This window comes from Schistocerca piceifrons, chromosome 1, assembly GCF_021461385.2.
Source record: "Schistocerca piceifrons isolate TAMUIC-IGC-003096 chromosome 1, iqSchPice1.1, whole genome shotgun sequence".
NCBI lineage: Eukaryota > Metazoa > Arthropoda > Insecta > Orthoptera > Acrididae > Schistocerca > Schistocerca piceifrons.
In genome coordinates, this window is record NC_060138.1 from 764,442,454 (window position 1) to 764,457,617 (window position 15,164).

Below are 15,164 nucleotides of genomic sequence, written 5' to 3' on the forward strand. Positions count from 1 at the left end.
TAAGAAGACTTCCTGAAAGCCCATTATAGAGACGTTCAGGATCAAACGTTGTTCTTATTGGTAGCATAGGTCATGATGTGAAATTAAAGCTGCTATAACAGAATTACGGTACTATTAGATAGGAGACATTGAAATTAATTCAATCCACATGAATATTTGCAACCTATATCGGCTTGCGATGGTCAGAACTACGGTGAAAAAAGGTTCTTTATCACAGCTGTACAGAAATAACATAGAATTTTCTTGTATTTTCATAAATTAATTTCATGATACGTCTCTAAGCCTCTAGTTTCACAGTTAAGACTGAAATAGGCGTAAGATAACAGATGAGCACTTCTGACGAATTTTCCGGTTATCACAGTGGGTTCCTTTCTTAGACTTAGACTATTACCCCTGACTGCAAGTAGACATTAGTTAGTACCCCCGCCCTTCCCCCCCCCCCCACTCCGTCTGTTGCCCCCTCCCACCCCTCCCCCACAGTGCTACAACTTCAGCAAGTAACTAAACTGCAGAATGAAAGACTTCTCTTCGAACACTTTCATTTTTAAAATGAAAGATGAATGATATTTAGTTTGCCTGCGCTTGCGGCGCTCATTAGCGTGTGAGTGTGCGTTTTAGAATGAATGACGAAGGAATTCGTGGTTCATCGCAAGTGCTACTCGCAACTCCTTCACAGATAACAAAGCTAACTGTCCACAGGAAGGATAGACACCCGTTACAAAACATACTTCCCCTGCATAACTCCTTTCCATTGCTGCACTTGCTTGACCTGCATACTGCAATCCCATTAAAAACCAATCAAGTTAAAATGTGTGCACTGTATTTACTGCTCGTAAATCATTTGATTGCTGCACTCCTTACTTCTGAACTGGCAGAAATTGGAAGACTTCATGCTGTTAATGCTTTGTGTCTGACCACAGCCACTAAGTGTAATAATAATAATAATAATAATAATAATAATAATACTGTGGACAGAATTATAGTAGCCGTTACGCTGTGTCGTGCTGTCAATTAATTCATTTATCTGTTTCGAATCGAGTAATGAAGCAATTTCTGGTCTTCTGCAGCTAGTACCTACAACTTGGAGAAGACATTTTCTTGAGATATGTCTCACATTTATCATCAGCAATGTACGGAACGAAGCACAACACAAGTACGTATTGCCTGGACTATGTTAGGAACCTGTAACCTCCATCGCATTAATGCTATTAATTGAGAAAAAGTAATTATTGGTAACATACATAATCAATATTAGAGTCTTACAAAATTGTGATAATAATACCGACTTTTTTCAAAATAATTTAGTTTCGTGACTGAAACGGAGTCGAATCGTTTGGATCTTACTCCCTAAAAATTTTTATTTCACCCCTCAAGACGGTAATTACCCCTAGGCTGGGAATAACTGGGTTATAAGAATGAGGCCCTAGTGGTTGAAGTATAGCGCGGGCGACAATCTCAAGAAGGTGATGGACAAATGATAGAATAGCGTCGGTCGGCTCGAGTTACAAATTGAAAATATTCGGTTTATCTTAACTTAAATAAATGGAATTATATGGAATAAATCAAGCCGGCCGGGGTGGCCGAGCGGTTCTAGGCGCTACAGTCTGGAACCACGCCACCGCTACTGTCGCAGGTTCGAATCCTGCATCGGGCATGCATGTGTGTGATGTCCTTAGGTTAGTTAGGTTTACGTAGTTCTAAGTTCTAGGGGACTGATGACTTCAGAAGTTACGTCCCATAGTACTCAGAGCCATTTGAAATAAATCACCTTTTTTTATTATATTTATTTATTTTTTTCTTTTTCTTTTTTTTTTACCGATCGTGTGATGGATGTTTACTTCTTGGGCCGCACTGATACTTGCGGGTTGAATATACCTTCTATAGTATATTCTTAGATTCGTCGCTTAAAACTGATTCTTGAATAATGCGTTTTTGGCTCTTGGAGCCGTTACTTCATTGTTATAGATTACACTTGAACCGAAGGAGTCTGTAATACACCTTCCGCGTCTTCCGCCTCCGTGAGTTCTACAACCGTCCGTCTCCTCAAAAAAGAGAGCTCAAATGTTGACAGCCAAAAGTAAGAAAAGCAATGCTCGAAGCACACCACAACTTCCACCAGCGAAAGATGTCGCCGAGAACCCGAGGAAAATCGTCACAGTTATAATCACTAAGCGGGTCGAAGGCTTCTATCCAGTCACTCGTCGACCAGTCTCGTGTAGTAGTAGAAGACAGCAAAAGGACACCTGGAGTTTTAAGCTTCACGTTTAAGAAATTATTCCAGCAAGAGGATCGTACAAACATATCGTCGTTTGACTGTCGTACAGTGTCCCACCTGGAGGACACAGAAATTGGCATCCGTGGCGCAGAGAAACAGCTGCAATAGTTGAAAACAATTAAGTCATCAGATACATATGGAATCCCAGTTCGGTTTTACAGAGAGTACTCTGTGGCTTTGGCCTCTTACTTAGACTGCGTTTATAGCGAATCTCTGTGAAAAGTCCCAAGCGAATGGTAAAAAAGCGCAGGTGATTCCTGTATATAAGAAAGGTAAAAGAACTGAGCCACATAATTACAGACTAATGTCCACAACACCGATTTGCAGCAGAATTCTTGAACACATTCTGAGCTTGAATGCAATCAGTTTCCTTGCGACAGAAAAACTTCTGCCGACAAATCAGCACGGATTTAGAAGGCATCGCTCGTGCGAAACTCGGCTTGCCCTTTTCTCACATGGCATCCTACAAACCATGGATGTAGGGCAGATTCCATGTTCCCAGATTTCTGGAAGGCATTTCACACGGTGCAACACTGCAGATTGCTGAAGAAAGTCCGAGCTTATGGTTAAGGTGCTCAGATAAATGACTGGTTTGAAGACTTTTTAAGTAATAGAGCCAAGTACGTTGACCTCGCTGGCGAGTGTTCGCCAGAGACACGTGTATCGTCAGAAGTGCCACAGGAAAGTGTGGTAGGACAACTTTTATTCTCTATACACAGAAAAGACCTGACCGATAGGGTGAGCAGCAGTTACTGTGGCGTACAGAAAGGTGTCGTCGTTGAAAGATAGTAGGAATTTACAACATGACTTACTTAAAATTTCTAGTTGGCGCAGAAAAATGTAAGTTAATGAGTAAGAAAAATAACCCTGTAACGTTGGAATACAGCATTAGAAGGGTGCAACATGAACACTCATTTTGAAAGCCGACAATAGGCTAAAACTACTAACTGACCGAACTTGATGTTTGCACCGCATACCTATCCTCTACATCTACGAAACTTTGATCTGACCTACCCTCTCTTATATAAGTGTAGAATGGATATCTGTCCCACCTAAGTTCTATCAACTCCTCCAAATACTTGAGCGTAAAGCACTATTCCTTGCTTCCCGCATCTGTCTACCCCCATGTGGATCCTCGACCATCTTATCAAATTCCCACCTTTCCTCAACCACACTGAACACCTCAGCATATCCTAAGCTATCCGCAAACGAGATTCCAATAACTCCATTCTTTCCTCTCCGACCACTTACCCTGGTATGCTACCGCGCCTTTACATACACACACTATGGTCCCTACAACTACACACACTCCACATCCTATCACAACGCATCAACCCACTCCCAGAAAATGAAATCGGCCCCAATATTTATCCACCCTACTAACTATAATACCCCACCTGTCTCACATCGCATCAGGGTTTTCTCCTCCCTCTACCCTTTCCATCTCTGTCCATTCTTTACCTTCTCCATACAACGATTCTACCCGCCCATCAAACCCCTGCTCCTTTTCCGTCTTCCCACTATCCATCCTAACACCTACCTTCATTCCCATAGATACAACTCAACAGCCTACATTTTTACACTCACATCCTTCATCCCTACAGAACACCCACCGTTTTTCGTCTCCCCGCATCCATTTATCCTCAGTGAAGATACTCAGCTTTTAAGTGAATGTGTAGTGCTTCTATTTCTGTCTGTGCTCATCACTGTCCTTTTCAACATGTTTTAATTACATATTTAATTTTTCTTTTATCTTTACCTGTTAGTGTTTATGTTTTAAGAAAACGACATTGTTTTTTATGTAGCTACCATCATTCAGTCTATCTTCATACGGTTTTAAAAACGCCTAGACGGGGTGAGGTGGACGAAGTAACAATAAAGAAAGGAAAAGATTATAACACTAGACGTATGACATCACATGGTGAGGTAAGGCAGCTGCAACAGATGCTGCTACTTTGATGCAGCGCTCATGGGAAATTGCGCCAGAAAACTACTTGCGCTCTTATTGGCTGTTTTAGAGAGGGTTATCCTCTTGCCTGCGTTTAAAATCGCTTGTTTTAATTTATTTACTGTAACTAATGTCCAAAATGGCATTTTGTACTGAACTATTATGAGATATTCAAACCACCGTTTTACAGTCAATTTTAGATAAGCAATCGATGTACAAAGTAGACACCAAACACTTCTCTCGTCTTTGTATATGAAGATGAAGATGGTCCGAAAGAACAGATGTGTAATTAGCCAGGGGCTCCTGGCTTAGCTGGTGAGTTTTAGTGATGAGATGATGGGGGCTATTTATAACATCCTTAAAGAAACTAATGTTTCTAGGACTTGATCTGGCCTGTAAAACTGGACTAACAGTCCTGGGCCCTCTCAGCCCACTCAAGGATGTTGCTGCCTGCACAATCCTGTAGAGGAAGACTCTTACGTCTTTGAGCCGTCATTAAAATCGCTGATGCGTCGCCAGTAACCAGCAATGGTCCTTGGAAATGAAATAATTCAGTGGGAGAAGCAGAGTCAAATCTACTCATGGTAGAGCCATTCATCTTGTCCCACACCTGTTTAGTGTCACTACACAATTAAAGATACATCATTTAAATTTATCGTGAACACTGGGCGTAAATAAATTAAGATTAAGTTCTCCCATCCTACCTTTCCATGTAGGTAAATCAATGCGATTGCATGATTGCAGTACAGCACACGTCTTTAATTCTTTTATTCACTACCATTTGGTCGTAATGGTAATATTTACAGTCACTGGCCTTTTCGAAATGTTAGTACTGCAGCCAACAAGTCGCCTCAATTTGCACCTCGTTGCCCCTATGCCTCTTCACGCCTAAGTTCGCAACGTCATCCACAGCAAGCTTTCCTTCTTGCAAACGACAAAGGAAACTCTGCTAAACGTCATATATGTGCTCCTGCTCGCTGAAGAATACCATTTCTCTTTAAAGTACACGTTTTAACTAACAAATTACGAAGACATTAACGCACAACACGTGAAATACACCTGACACCACCCTTCCCTTAACCACACTGGCCCCGGCTTTGTTTCGCGTGACGGTCGCTTGTGAGCTAGTGTCATCTGCTTGAATGGCGAGTAGAGTTCACTCATCACTGATCGTAAAGTTCAGAAGGGCGGAGGTCGCCAGATACGCAGCCCTCCCCCTTTCAAAGACGCTAGATTGCCAGACATCCTTTTGCTTCTATTGTTATTGTTGTGGCACGCAGTCTGACGACGGGTTTAATGCAGCGTTTCACGCTACTCTGTACTGTGCAAACCTTTTCATCTCCGAATAACTATTACAGTCTACATTCATGTGAATCTGTTTACTGCATCCATCCCTTGGCTCCCCGCAACGATTTTTAACCCCCATTCTGCCCTCCCCCCCCCCCCCACGTACACACACACACACACACACACACACACACACACACACACACACACTTCTCTCCACGGACGAGTCCTTTATGCCTCGGGACGTGTCCTATCACCTGATCCATTCTTTTAGTCAAGTTGTGTCATAAATTTCTTTTCTCTCCAATTCGATTTAGTATCTCCTCATTAGCTACTCGATCTAGCCATCTATCTTCAGCATTCTTCTCTAACACGACATTTATAAAGTTTCTACTCCCTTTTTGTCTGAACTGCTTACTGCTCACCTTTCACTTTCGTACAAGCCTACACTCCATACAAATACTTTTTCCTAAAAGTCTTTCCTAAGGCTTTACAACACATAAATTTATATTGAATATTAATAAAGCCCTCGTATTCAGAAATGCTTCTTGTGCTATTGTCTTATTTTATAGCCACTCTACTTCTATCATCATCAGTTGTTTTGTTGAGGGAATTGTAAAACGCGACTACTACTTTCAGTGTCTCTTTCCCTAACCTGTTCCCTCAGCTATGACTGTTTTAATTCGACTATATACCATCATCCCTGTTTTACTTTTGTTGGTTCTCATCCTACAACCTCTTTTCAAGTCACTAGCCGTTCCATCCAACTGCTCCTCCAAGTACTTTACTGACTCTAAGGGAACGACAACGTCATCGAAAAACTTCGAATATTTTATTCCTTTTCACGGGATTTCAATTCCTTTTCCTAATTTCTTCTTGCTTTCCTTTACTGCTCGCTCAGTGTACAGATTGGATGACACTAAGGAAAAGCGACAGCAATGTCTCATTTCCTTGTCAACCACTGCTTCCCTTTCATGTCTATCGACTGTTATAACTGTAATCTGGTTCCTGCTAAACTCGTAAATGACTTTCACTCCCCGTTTCTTATCCCCGTTGTCTTCAAATTTTCACGGAGCATATTCCAGTCAGCATTGTTAAAAGCCTTCTCTAAATCTACAAATGCTATAAATGTGGGTTTATTTTTCTTTGACCTAGTTTTGCCTCGTTTGTTCCTACATTTCTCCAGAACCCAAACTGATCTTCTCTGACGTCAGCTTCTAACAGTTTTTCCATTCTTCTATAAATAATTCGTGTCTTTATTAAACAAGCGTGACGTATTAAACTGATGGTTGGACAATTTTTACACTTGTCAATCCCTCCCTTATTTGGAATTGGAATTATTACAGTGCTCTTGACGTCTGAGGGTATTTCGCTCGTTTCAAGTATCTTGCGCACCAGTTGTAATTGTTTTGTCTTGGCTGGCTCTCCCAAGAATCTCACAAAGAAGTCCCTGAGTTCGAGATCGCAAGTTCAGTCTTTAGTATGGCAATTTGAAAGCATTGTTTTAACACTTATGACAGGAAAAATATTACGTGCTAATGTCTCACCAAGTGCAGTAGGAAGGTGAGAGAAAATGGCTGTCCGGAAGATGCAGAGATCAAGATTCTATGGGATGTATGTATAACACTTCACAAAATGGACATAATAGACATTCATCGAATGTTCAAAACAAACCATTAAATTGCAACGTGAACACGAAATGGAAAATGGCATGCCACGATGATCACAAACGTTCGCACAATCAAGGTCAAAAGCGAACGCCTTGGAGGTACAAACCTTGCGGGACGTTCAACTAGATATCTACTCTTAAAGAATGCATATAGAATCATATTGATGTAACGGACGGTGAGAACTAATGGAATATGGTGCCATGCAACCGAACGCAAAATAGTCTATCGTGGAGATTATCGTGATACTGGCTACCATTTAAGGTGTAGCTGCAGATAGTGCGATAATTGATTTATAGGTACTAAAAAAACAAACATCCAGAGGCTCAATTTGTTCAATGGTTCCAGGTGGTACGAACTGCAATATCACACCCTTATTAGGAGGGATAGTTTTCTCTAAAGGAGTATCAGTAATCAAGCAAAAGCAAGTTATTGCAACCAGCTACTAGTCAAAAGCAGTGCTCATACGATGATTGTAGTTCTCTTACACCCATTTTTCCACTCTGTGATGTAAATATTCCCTACTGCCCTTGCAAGATTACGAAAACGTGAAAGAATCATAGGAGCAGAGCACCTCCAATTACCTTCAGCACAATAAATAACTTTCTAGGCAATTTAACATCCAGGTCAACAGTCGACATAATTGCATACGAATGCGTTAAGGTACTGATGTTAATTTCCAGGGTTCTTTTCATATGCATTTCCTTTCAAATCCCGAATGGTCAGATTTAAAAACAGATTCCTGGCTGAACGATTGGGTAAGCTTATCTGTCTCATCTACAAATTTCGGACCGATTCCGCACTTTGCTGAGCATCGTCAAGTTGACGTTTCGTTTGAAATTTCGTTATCTTACGTCTTCCAATTCTGTAGCTCTGTTTTGAAGTTACGCAGCCATCCACTGCTTCCCTTGACACCACTGTAATCGAAGTTGCGCGCAGTTTCACGTTCATGACGTATTAGGTCAGTATCATGCACATCCTGTAAATTGTATCGAGTATCCTTGAAACGCGCAAACACCAGTTTTTGTAACGAGAGTGCCTTGCCTTCCCTTGAACATCCGTAGTTTTCCTTGTGCACTACAAGGTCATATTACTGCGAATTTATCCGAAATCTGTTCATAATTGGCTTTTTTTTATTATGCTGCAGATGATCTTTATATGTACTTAATTATATTTAATAACCACTCCCTGGACAACGATTATCCTTTACTACGTCTCACTGGAGACAAGATTTGTGGCTCCCTGTCCGACAAGGATGATGAACTACATGGCTCGATACATATTTCAGTATTACTTTCACTTGTCAAGCGCGTATCGTCATAATTGTGCTCGACATGTACATTGTACGCACAGTCGAGCGTATACGACATCACACATTCCTCTGACTCATCTTACAGAAACTCTAATATTTCATCTGCCACTTCTTTCTCGCTCTTCGAAATTCCTTGGGTTCCTTTCTGACGGAATGTCAACTTCGGCAAGTGTTGTTGTAGATATAATGCAATGTTTTCTTTGTTTATCGTAGCTGTTGCTCTGCTTTGTATCAACACCACTAGCACTGTAGCAATGTTGTGAGTTACACGTCGAGTGTGAAGTTCAACTACGCTCCGTAGCCTCATGTTGTGCTTACCAATGGATATCTCCAGTCCCGCCCCTGCTGCCATTAGCAGCCAATATTGTGTGTCCATGGTAGCCAATATTAGGGGCGTCGAACGCCGTACACACCATTGGCCTTTTGCCACCTCGCACACAGGGTGTTCATTGTCAGTAACGCCGAGGTAATGTTGTCTACCCCAGGAGCCTTGTTTCGATTTAGGCCTAATAGCGCTCTGTCAAATTCTTCTCGCAGTGCCATACTGACAGCCTGTCACTCCTTTTGGAACTGAAACTCGTTTCTACCCTCAAATATACCTTCAGGCACTGAACGTGGCCCATTAATAAAGGAATGTGACTACTAATATGTAGTTTCGGACATGATGGAACTTTCGCAAAGCGGAAAGAAACAGGAGGGAGATTACCGGGAAATAAAACATCTGAGATCTGAGTTAGAACATTAACTCTCAACATCGTACCGAACTGCCTCTAAATGCAGTAAACTCGGCCTTATAGACTCAATTTGTACAGCACAAATATGTTTGTCATTTGTAGCCTACACTGCCTAATAACTAGAAAAACTAGTTACTTGTGTGGTGGAAAAGATAAGTCTGCTGTCTCAAAATACGATACTGCCTTTAACTTGCATTACCTGAAATACTGTTAAGTTCGTACAGAAGATAATTTTAAATGCTGCTTATTTATACACAGGGTGGTCCATTGATAGTGACCGGGCCAAATATCTCACGAAATAAGCATCAAACGAAAAAACTACAAAGAACGAAACTCGTCTAGCTTGAAGGGGGAAACCAGATGGAGCTATGGTTGGCCCGCTAGATGGTGCTGCCATAGGTCCAACGGATATCAACTGCGTTTTTTTTTAAATAGGAACCCCAATTTTTAATTACATATTCGTGTAGTACGTAAAGAAATATGAATGTTTTAGTTGGACCACTTTTTTCGCTTTGTGATAGATGGCGCTGTAATAGTCACAAACGTATAACTACGTGGTATCACGTAACATTCCACCAGTGCGGACGGTATTTGCTTCGTGATACATTACCCGTGTTAAAATGGACCGTTTACCAATTGCGGAAAAGGTCGATATCGTGTTGATGTATGGCTAGTGTGATCGACAGAGTCGAGTAGTGTGGACTCGTCCTCTAGCTGACAAGTGACTTACATTCGCCGAAGCTCGAGGCAATGCGGCCGTCTTTCAATACTCCTTTAAAAGACATCATATTCGCCATTTACTGTAGAAATTATTTAATTTCACTACTGTAGTTTCGGCCTTAAGACTATTACCAAGTGGCCTGCAGCAAAATATTATACTTCAGCACATTTCAAACTTTAAAAATCTTCTGACATATACACAAGGCATCGTCGCATTTTAACTCCTATAACATAAATCCCAACAAACCACCGCTCTTGCATGCTGTTTACGTGAGACGTGTGCATGTTAGGAATTTTTTAAAGTTGAACATGTGCTAGAGTATAGTCTTTTGCAGTATACAACTTGATAATGGCTTTAACGCCGATATTGCAATAGTGAAAACAAATAATTTCTACAGTCAGTCACGAGACAATACTTTCTAAAAAGTTTTACATGACTGTGAACCCCTACAATGAGTGTTTCAATAATTCCCAACTCATCTTTACCTACTTCAAGTTCATCTCCCTTCTGTATATTCCTCCCATCTTTCAGCCTTCCTTCTTTTCTTACTACTGGTTTGCCACTTGAACTCTTGATATTCATACTGCTGCTTATCTTTTCTCGAAATATCTCTTTAGTTATTCTATTGTGCGGAATCAATCTTTCCTTGCATTTCTTGTCTATCCATTCTTGCTTTGCCATTTCGCATTTCCTGTCAAACTCATTTTCTAGACGTCTGCGTTCCCTTTTGCCTATTTCATTTTCTGCATTTTTAGGTTTTCTCCTTTCGTCATTTAGGTTCAGTATCTAGTGATATTCAAGGATTTCTACTGAGCTTTGATTTTTCTTCATGTGACCCTCTTCTGCTTCACCATTTCATAACTTAAGGTTACCCCTGATCTACTGTTGTTTTCCTTTCCCCTGTTTCAGTCAATCGTTGCCTAATTCACTCTTTGAATCTTCCAACATTCACTGGGTCTTTTAACTTACTCAAGTTCCATCTGTTTAGATTCCCACCTTTCTACAATTTCGTCAGTTTCAATTTGCAGTTAATAACCGCTAAATTATGGTCAGAGGCCACATCTGTGCGTTGAAACGTTTTGCAATTTAAAATCTGTTTTGTAATATCTTTCTTACCATTAATTAATCAATTTGAAACCTTCCTGTGCCACCAAGTCTGCTCCACATATATAACCTTCTTCTATATTTTTAAAATCAAGTATTAGCGATGATTAAATTATGTTCTACGCAAAATTCCGCCAGACGGCTTCTTCTTCCGTTATTTCCCCCCGACCATATACAACTTTCCCCTCTCTTCCTTTTCCCACCACCGAATGCCAGTCCCCATGCTACTTGTAGAACATTTTATTCTCTGAGGAAGTAGTAAGTCTTTCAATAAGAAAATCATTTGAAGCTCACGAGCTTTGTCCGTATTCGCTTAGTAACAAAGCACTGTGACTATGCAGACGAGACAAAGGCACAGACTTCTTGCCTTTTACTTTAACCCACACATGTTTCGTGCTGCTGCACTATCGTCAGTGAGTTTTATGTACTTATTAAGCATCACGTTCGGTTTACACCTACAGGAACATCTGAACTCGGAAGACACCGCGCGATGTGTGGCGGAGGGTAGATACTCTACAATTCTCATCCGTCCTCGCCTCCTTCCTATTCATTCAAGGATGGCACGCGGTAAGAAACACTGCAGATAATGTGTGTAATGAGGAGGGTCTCCTAGAAACGGCGTGGAAACTAATATATGGAAAACAATAGGAGAAGGAAGAACGTGTGAAGACAAAAGGAAATAATTTTCATGATACCAGGGGGGGGGGGGCGGCAAAGACCTCAAATATTGTACAGAAAGACAGAGACTGAACATATGAGTATCTAACGAACAGTTGACGACATTGGCTGTAACTGTTACTCCTAGGGGGAGAGATCTGCATGGGATAGGAAATCATAGCAGACCACATCGCATCAATCAGAGAGACGGAACAAAGGGAAGGAAAGGGATTCCGCTGATGGTTATGATACTGATTGCTTTTGAATACGTACAAATATTTTAAAATGTGGAATGAGAAATTCTTGTGGTAGGCTGCAGATGTGTAATTCTGAAATGTTCTAGGGCGTTCAACCGGGCTGCAACGTCTGATGCACCATTTGGACGAGGCCCCCGGCTATTTAGCTGAAACCATTTCGAAGTCAGTGCAATTGTTTGAAGACTCACGTGCCGTTATATTCTTAGAACAGCTTATATCTTGGAGACTGCGTGAGTCCCATACCTGTGAATAATAATTTCTTTGGAAAAACGGAAGTACAACTTCAGACAGGCAATACCACTGTTGTACAGTATTCATTGTGATGAGCTGTTTCAGCAGACTACGTTGCCATCGCCAGATACAGTGGAATGTACTGCAGAAGGTCAGACGATGGCAACGTAGTTTGCTGAAACAGCTGATCACAATAAATACTGTATAACAGCGGTATTGGCTGTTTGATGTTGTACTTCAGTTTCCCCCTGACTTGATGATATTAGGTATGCATTTCTATGCATTTCGTAATATACTATACGACGCGTTGCGAAGCTGTAATGTTATAACTTGTGGTTCACCATGTAGGCTCTTTGTGGTATGGTACTGCACATACTGCACACAATAATGATTGGTACTACTCTATGTAGAATAAGGAAACTTTTCATAGGGTTTTGCGTTTCATAAATAAATTACATTTACTCTAGATCTGGTAAAACTGTTGGATGTAGGGTAATCGATAATCCGTTCTCTGTGTTTTTCTCTTAAAATTCGATGTATCTTAGTTGTGTTCAGCAACGAGCGTGCTCCGGGAACGTTCCTACAACGGAAGATAATAAAATGGACCAACACGGAGACATGCTTTAGAGATGCGGAGTACTCCAGCATTCTGAATCCGCTTCTAGGTCTGGCTTATGACACCAAGGAGACTTTTCAAATAGTCCTGTGCATCTGTGTGTACCACCACTCCCAGAACAGTTAAAGCGACTAGGGATGCTCGTACCTCGAAGGCTTAATGACTTGTAATTCAATGAAAATAGATAGACTTGAAAGGAACATTTTCCTACTAGCGAGAAGAGGCAAGCTGCGCAAGATACACTGAAGAGCCAAAGAAACTGGTACACCTGCCTAATATGGTGTAACGCCCCCGCGAGCACGCAGAAGTGCGCGCAACACGACGTGCGGCATGGACTCGACTAATGTCTGAAGTAGTACTGGAGGGAACTGACACCATGAGTCCTGCAGGCTTGTTCATAAATCAGAAAGAGTACCAAGTGGTGGAGATCTCTTCTGAACAGCACGTCGTAAGGTATCCCAGATGTGCTCAATAATGTTCATGTCTGGGGAGTTTGGTGGTCAGCGAAGTGTTTAAACTCAGAAGAGTGTTCCTGGAGACACACTGGCGCAATTCTGGTCGTGTGGAGTGTCGCATTGTCCTGCTGGAATTGCCCAAGTCCGTCGGAATGCACAATGGACATCAATGGACGCAGGTGATCAGACAGGATGATTACTTACGTTTCACCTGTTAGAGTCGTATCTAGACGTATCAGGGGTCGCATATCACTCCTACTGCACCCGCCACACACTATCACAGAGCCTCCAGCAGTTTTAATAGCCCCTGATGACGTGCAGGATCCATGGATTCATGAGGTGTCTCTATACCTGTACACTTCTATCCGCTCGATTCAATTTGAAACGAGACTCGTCTGACCAGGCAACAAGTTTCCAGTCATCAACAGTCCAATGTCAGTGTTGACGGCCCCTGGGAAGGTGTAAAGCTGTGTGTCGTGCAGTCATCAAGGCACACAAGTGGGCGTTCGGCTCCGAAAGCCCGTATCGATGGTGTTTCGTTGAATGGTTCACACGCTGACACTTGTTGATGGCCCAGCATTGAAAGCTGCAGCAATTTGCGAAAGAGTTGCGCTTCTGTCACGTTGAATGATTCTCCTCAGTCGTCACTGGTCACCTTCTTGCAAGATCTTCTTCTGGCTGCAGTGATGTCAGAGATTCGTCTTTTTTACCGGATTCCTGATATTCGCGGTACACTTGTGAAATAGTCGTAGGGGGATATCCCCACTTATACGCTACCTCAGAGATGCTGTGTCTCATTTCTCTTGTGCTGAGTGTAACACCACATTCAAAAACTCACTTAAATCTTTATAACCTACCATTGTAACAGCAGTAACCGATCTCATAACTGGGTCAGACATTTGTTGTCTTACAAGGGCGTTGCCGACCGCAGCGCCGTATTTTGTCTGTTTACATATCTCTGTATTTGAATTGTTGTTGTTGTGGTCTTCAGTCCTGAGACTGGTTTGATGCAGCTCTCTATGCTACTCTATCCTGTGCAAGCTTCTTCATCTCCCAGTACTTACTGCAACCTACATCCTTCTGAATCTGCTTAGTGTATTCATCTCTTGGTCTCCCTCTACGATTTTTACCCTCCACGCTGCCCTCCAACGCTAAATTTGTGATCCCTTGATGCCTCATGACATGTCCTACCAACCGGTCCCTTCTTCTTGTCAAGTTGTGCCACAAACTTCTCTTCTCTCTAATTCTATTCAATACCTCCTCATTAGTTATGTGATCTACCCATCTAATCTTCAGCATTCTTCTGTAGCACCACATTTCGAAAGCTTCTGTTCTCCTTTTGTCCAAACTATTTATCGTCCATGTTTCACTTCCATACATGGCTACACTCCATACAAATACTTTCATAAACGACTTCCTGACACTTAAATCTATACTCGATGTTAACAAATTTCTATTTTTCAGAAACGCTTTCCTTGCCATTGCCAGTCTACATTTTATATCCTCTCTACTTCGACCATCGTCAGTTATTTTACTCCCCAAATAGCAAAACTCCTTTACTACTTTAAGTGTCTCACTTCCTAATCTAATTCCCTCAGCATCATCCGACTTAATTCGACTACATTCCATTATCCTCGATATGCTTTTGTTGATGTTCATCTTATATCCTCCTTTCATGACACTATGCATGTCTATACCAGTTTCTTTGGCGCTTCAGTGTAGAATGGGTTGTTAGAGGATCCTGCGATTGAAAGAGGGAGATGGTTGGAGGAACTATTTGTTTACTGACGTAGTCACCAGGTAGGGGTTAAGTAGGAACGTTCAAATCGTGCATTCGTGAGACGTGCCGCCACTAGTGCAACACGCACCAGAAGATATCGTCGCCATCGTATACCAAGGT